Genomic DNA, 7,076 nt, shown 5'->3' with positions numbered 1-7,076 from the left:
TCCTTTTTTGGTTATAAGTGTATTGCATACTCTAGTAAAACACTAACAAAGTATGAAAAATATATTTATAAAGGGTGGACTTAGAAATCACCACCATAAATATTTTGCACACTCCTTCCCATTCACTGGCATGCATAACATTACATGTTTACCACTTATTTCTATTTATATAAATTACACTGTAAGCATTTTCCTATAATATTTTCTAAAAACAATATTTTCATAGCTGTATAATATACCATAAGGCTAGTTCATAAATTATGCAACAATTAACATTGAGCATTTAAGTTGCTTTCAATTTTCTATATTCTTAGACATCTGTAATATTCATTCTTGTACATAAATCATTCTTCACATCTTCACCTTTCTTATGATTTTCTGAGAGCAGAATCCTAGAATTGGAACTACTGGGTCAAAGTGTAAGCTACTTTTTAAAAAAAATTTTCCATAACCTGCCAGATTGCTTTTGTGTAGATTATGTGATGTGTGGTTGCACTAACAGCACAGAGCTTGACAGACAAAACAGCATATAATTAATAATTACTTGTCATCATCAAATTTGATGTGAGATGTTTTTATGATACAATGGACAACTATACCCTGTGAATTGTTTCTCTGTGTCTTATTACCACCTGTGTTGGGATATCTGTCTTCATTTCCTTTCTATTTTAAATTAAGAGAAGAGGGAGTTTTCTTTGTAGGTATTGGAGATACTTTGGGATGCTCAGAAATGTCCCTAAAGTGGGGAATTTGAACTTCCCTTTTTCCTTGCACACTACCTGGCTCCCTGTCATGCTTCCAGAGGGAGCCCATGAAGGCTACCAAGCACATGATCATGTACTACAGATGTTTTAGACTCCGTTACATTTATTTGCATTGTCTTCCCCACTTTCTATTTTTCTTATCTATCTTTTCCAACATAAAAAATATTTTATTCTCTAATGTAATAAAATTAATGTTTTCTTCAAACTATATTCCCGACCGACTTTTTTTGTGTGTGATTCTTTGGACAAATTGTATCTATATTTATGTATTTTCAATCTTAAGTAAATCATATAATCACTCACATTTCTGGTATAATTGTTTTATGCTTTACTTCTTATTTTGTTTTTCTCTGTGCTTTTTTTTGGTTATGTATAGCAAAGATTACCTTTAAGTTTATTTATTTATTTTTAGAGAGAAAAAGACAAGGATCCCTATGGCATCTTGTCATGCTGTGGTTCTCCCCGAGCCTTCTAGCCAGCCAGGATCAGTGACGTCCCACAGACATGCCTAGCATGACCACATCAGCCCAAGAACCAAATCCAGGCCTTCCCATATGGCTCCAGCATTGCCTAGTGACACTCCAACATCTATACCACCATAGTTGGGCCTAAATAATATTTATATATGAAATTCATTTGGTCATCTGTGTAAATGCTTTTTCTTCAAATTATTTAAACATCTTTCCCAACACCAAACTTTACTGACTATACTTATTGCTATGGGTAATGTCCTGCTGGAGGCTTTTGGAAATTATCCTAAAACTAAAAGGAAAGTAGTGATGATAGTAAAGATGTATAAGTAGATGGGATTCTTCCACTCCTACTGAGGCTAGTTGTATTCTAGAGTATAGGAAATATTTAAAAATCACATGGCTTTTGCCAAATTGTAATTCAAAAATTACTTTCATTCAAAAAATCTTCTAGTTTCTTTTAAAAATCGTATCTTCTTTTTTTTTTTTAAAGAGATTTTTTTGCTGTAGGGTGCATGCGCTTGCCAGAGACAGAGAGATATAAAGTGAGAAATACCCACCCTAGAGGGGATGACCACAAGTCAATCCCCTCTCCTCTATTCTTCTCTCAGACTCTTGGGCATGCACACACATGTGTCCTGTGAGTGTGCCACCTGGTCTGGGATTGGAACCACAGTTGACTATGTGGGAATTCATAAACATAACCTTGGGCATGCACACACATGTGTCCTGTGTGGGTGCCACCTGATCTGGGATTGGAACCACAGTTGACTATGTGGGAATTCATAAACATAACTGCTACGTCATCTGTTAGTCCCTTGAAATTCGTATCTTTGGGGCAAGCAGGTGGTGTTGTAGTTAAGGCACTGGACTCTCACATAGCCGTGTACTGGATTCAGTGACTTGAAAATCATGCAGGGTGGGTGTGCGTGCATGTTCAAAATCCCAACAGGATAATGAAGGAAAAGGGACTGCGGCATGGCAGTACTCTCTGGTGGAGGGGATTTCTCACTTTTCCTCTCTCTATCTCTCTCTGGCATGCATATGCACCCTATGACAAAAATCTTATAAAAAATCATAACTTCCTATTAACATTATTTGACTTCTATTTTTTGCCAACTGGTGTTTTTAATTGTGCTGAAAGAGTTTTGCTTAATCCATGTCTGACTGTGTTGCAAGACATCTTACATTAATTTGAAAACAAATTGTGCCTACTCCTAGTAGTTTCTCTCTAAAAAATTAGTATAAGAGTGTGTCCACTTTGGAAATAGAACACTCTCAGTGGACATCTATCACTCTAAAATGTGCCTTTATGTTTACTTCACTTAGTTCCACTGATTAACCTAACACCTTTTGAAAATACTTTAAACGGCTGAAAAGGTAAACACTTCCGTATTTTTATTTAACTCTTTTAGTTTCCTCACCTAGAAATGTGTGTTCAAATATTCACTGGATAACATTTTTAACCTAACACCTTTTGAAAATACTTTAAACAGCTGAAAAGGTAAACACTTCAGTATTTTTATTTAACTCTTTTAGTTTACTGTTAAACTTAAAAAATTTTTTGAAAAATCAGTAAAATCTCTATGAGGTAAGTATTGCAATATACGTCTAAATTAATTTACCAAAATAATAATATCTATGTTATTATGGAGTTTCCTCACCTAGAAATGTGTGTTCAAATATTCACTGGATAACATTTTGACAGATTTTGATATTGGTACTAGCTTTAATTTTTTTTTTCACCACACTATTGGTCACTCTTATTTAAAAGAAACATTGCAAATTAAATGTCTTGCTTAACTGCACAGAAAAGTTGATGCTAGACAGAGGTGCCACAGTGGAACGTGATGCTCTGTGAGGATGACACACGTGGAATAGGTCCAGATTCACATCCAGAGGCCAAAATGAGTACACTGGGCATGCACATACCCATGATGTGGGGCTGGCTGAAGCTAGGAGAGCATTGCAGTGTCAAGACCCTCATGGGGGTATTGTCTTTGTCTCTCTCATGAAAGAAATAAATAAACCTTAAATGCATAGAAAAGCAATATGCATATTTTACTTTGAGATCCACATACAAAGACAATTAGATGACAGAAAGAAATTTGCAAATCTAAAAACTTGCTGTCATCCAGATTTTAAGTGTTTGTATCCTCAAATCAAAGACACAAAATTAAGTCTCTTTAAAGAAAATTTTAGAAAATTAAACATATACCTCGAGTACCAATTACCAATAAGTGTCCATAAAATATCGTAGTTACTAAATGTTAAAAAATTGTTACATGCCTTTTATTGCTAAAATGCTCATGTGTAGCTATCATTGTAAATGATGGAGGGAAGAAAGGATGGAATGACAGACTAAGGCATGATACTTAACACCAAAAGAACTCCCCAGAGGAGTTTGTGGAAAGAGATACTGAATGTTCTCCATATACTATAAATTAAATAACATTGTTTCCATGAGTAATTTTAAAACCTATGAATTAGTTTGTTCCATACTCTTAAGAGAGACATTTAGTTTTAACTTAGAATTAAAGTAGATTCTCCTCATTCAGGAAACCCAGTTATGTTTCTATGAAGACTGGCTACTCCCATCAGTGATATCACAAAGGCCTCTGCTCATTGGGTAGATCTGGCATTTGCCTTAGTTGTAACAGTTCCACTATAAAAACAGGAGAACATCAGCACGTGCATATTACAGGCATAGAAAAGATCACAATGCTTAATTTACACAAGATGAAATATCCATGTTGATTTTTTTCTGTCTCGGGTATGTGTTTGTTCTTCATGTTTGGACTGGAGAAGGAATTCTTGACCCTTTTCTAAGGCAAGCTGTAGGCATTATTATTCTATTTAAATCTTATGCTGTAAGAATTAATGTTTATATATTTGTTCCTTTCTCCATTGGAGGCTCAGTAAAAATGATGGATTCTGTTGTCAAAATACATTAAAACTTTTTCCTCTTGTTCAGTCCCTTAGTTCATATGACATCTCCAAAATGTTAGGTATAAAATGCAGTGGAGGGGCCAGCAGGTGGCATGGTAGTTGTGGCACCAGAATTTCACATGGCTAACCATGGTTGGAGCTTTCTCACTTTTCCTCTCTCTCTCTGGTGAGCACACAAATTAAATTAGTGATAACAATAGTAAATAAAATTAAATAAATAATTCTTTTAAAAAATGCAGTGGAACTGCTAATGTGAACCTTCATAGTTGAATTTTTAAAAAAAGTCAGGCAGAAGTTGTTCAAAGTGACTTAAGTACCTACTGTGCCTCATTACTCTTTTAGTACTGGAAATGGGACATCTTCCTTAGGAAAGCAAACAACCACATATGGCTGCAAGACGGGATCACTCAGGACAGTCCTTGCACTTGTTACCAACAAAGTCCATATTTCAGTGCTTCAGTATGATTGGTCAGCTGTGGGTATTGATTAAACACACTTGTAAAGAGTCCCAAGTTGTCACTGGTCATTTCTATAAACAGCACACAGACAGCCTGAATGCAGTCCCCCTTGGGGTTGAATAGAAATGTGCAGTAGCTGCCATCTGCACAAATTGTGGGGACAGAATTTGACTCTGTTCCAAAGAGCCAAATGCATGGAGAGCCTGAGGGTACTTGATATTTGGAAAAGCTCCATTTGGAAGTGAAGTATTTTGGAAGGAAATTGGCTGACACAGTTTCCATTTGTTTATCCCTTTTTAGATCTTCGGCAGCAAAAATATGCACTGTGCCGTGGTTGCTATACACAAGGATGAAGGGAGCTTCCTGATTGCAGTTAATGCAGTAAATATGTACTGCTTATGACACTCTGTATAGTTCCTAGATGGTGTGCCCTGAGGAAGTAGCAAATACTCTTTATTAAAAAAGAAAAAAGGGAGGGGGCTAATGTGTAGGATTCCTTTTAAAAATGTGGTTGCAATTATTATTCCCTGCACATTGGTAGTCATGCAATTCAAGACACCTTCATTACAGGAATATCTACAGAAGACTTCTTGGTGCTGACCAGGTTCACAAGCTTTATGTGATGTGTGTGAATGGCTGTGAAGGCCAGGAGAGAGTTGTTCCCAGCTACTGGGCCACAGATACAAAAAGCATTTAGGGTTCCAGTGGTTTCAAAGACCGGCAACTGATGAGGAGAAGATGTGGATGTAGACACCTTAATCATGGAGTCTAAAATAGTGCAATTCTATCTCATCAAAATTTGAACACCTTAACTTCTGTAGAAACTTGTATTACAATAATAGTCTCCTTTTTCCAGTCATCCCTTTGTGGGGAAGTATTTCCGCTTTGACCTATGTCAGACAAAAACTGAACATTTACAGTGAAATAATATTTCAACACGGCAAACATCTACTTCTATAAATTCTTGTTTACTTTTTTCTTTTACTGAATAGTGTTACAGACTCAAAATCCCATTTCCATTCTTTATGCAAAGCAAAGCATCAATGATCTGTGTTGAACACGAGGTTACAGTCAGTTGAGGTAGAAGTTACAACAAAGAGATTCAGTACTGCCTATAGCTTTTAAAGACTGAGAGAGGTTACAGTCAGTTGAGGTAGAAGTTACAATAAAGAGATTCAGTACTCAGTACTGCCTATAGCTTTTAGAGACCGAGCAGTCAGGTCCTGTAGGGTGTTTAGGTCAGAAGTGCTGGGCAGAAGCACATGATCACCAGGGAGCCCAAAGAGCACCGAGTGCATCTAGCTGGCAGCCAGGACCCAGCAGGCAAGGGCTACATGGCTTGTATTACTATGCGTTTTAGATATCTTACATATTGGTACACTAAATATTATAGAAATTCTTTCAAAATTAAGATAATCTATTGCAAGGTGATTTCAATGATTTTTTAAAAAAATTATATCAGGTTGATTATAAAATTCATCTGAAAGAATAATTCAGACTAGTGCAGCAAATGTTGAAGAGACATAATAAAGGGGTATTTATCCTAAAAGGTAATAAAATGATTTATAGGAACCAGTGGATGGCCTGGTGGATAAGGGAGTTGGATCCCACATGGCATACGACACAATTTTAGCCTAGATACAGTAGCTAGAAAAACACACCAGACACATACAAAATTCTGAACAAAGAAGTGGAGGAGGGAATTGTGGCATGACCATGTCCCGCAGAGGGTGCCTTCTACCTCTCCCTCTTTCTTTCTCTGGCAACTGCATATACCCTTTGACAAATTATGAATAATAAATAAATAAATAAAATAACATGCTTCATATAAAGAAGCAGTAATTTGGGAAACAGCAGTTAGCATAATGGCTATGTCGCTGGACTCCCAAGTAGTCGACCGCAGTTCGCGTCCTGGACCCAGTGGCTTAAACTCACGCTGGGCGCGTGTGCGTGCATGCCCAAGATCCCAAGAGGAGAATGGAGGAGAAGGGATTGCGGCGTGACCATCCCCTCTGGGGGGGTGATTTCTTGCTTTCTGTCTCTCTCTGTCTTTCTGGCGAGCGCACGCACCCTATAGAGAAAACCTCTCCAAAAAAAAAAAAGGAAAAAGAAGCAGTAATTGATGTGATATGATACTATTGTAGGAAGAGACAGGACAAGAAGTAGAGCTATATAACTATAAATAATTTAGAATATAAAAAGGTGACATGAGAATTGTAGAGAAAGATGGGATAAAAATTAAATAGTAATAATAGAATGATCAGTTAATAATTACATAAAAATAATTTCCAGGGTGCTGAAAAGTGTTAATATTTCTTTAAAAACCTACAAAACATGCTTTTGGAAAAAACTTCCTAAGCGAACCTAACTAAATTTCAGAAACAACAAAAACAGGCACTAGATTTGATTGAGGGGAAAAAAGAACACTCAGAAAC

At 36.5% G+C, this 7,076-nt stretch overlaps 1 pseudogene; it reads right to left on the bottom strand.

Moving 5' to 3' along the window:
* Window positions 1-4,611: 4,611 nt before the first annotated feature.
* Window positions 4,612-5,939, bottom strand: LOC102498520 (WD repeat domain phosphoinositide-interacting protein 3 pseudogene; annotated as a pseudogene).
* Between the last annotated feature and the right edge of the window lie 1,137 nt (window positions 5,940-7,076).

The sequence above is a fragment of the Tupaia chinensis genome, unplaced genomic scaffold (assembly GCF_000334495.1).
Source record: "Tupaia chinensis unplaced genomic scaffold, TupChi_1.0 Scaffold000460_1, whole genome shotgun sequence".
Taxonomy (NCBI): Eukaryota; Metazoa; Chordata; class Mammalia; order Scandentia; family Tupaiidae; genus Tupaia; species Tupaia belangeri.
Note: the sequence above shows the minus strand (reverse complement) of the source record. Positions and strands in the feature narration are given on the sequence as shown.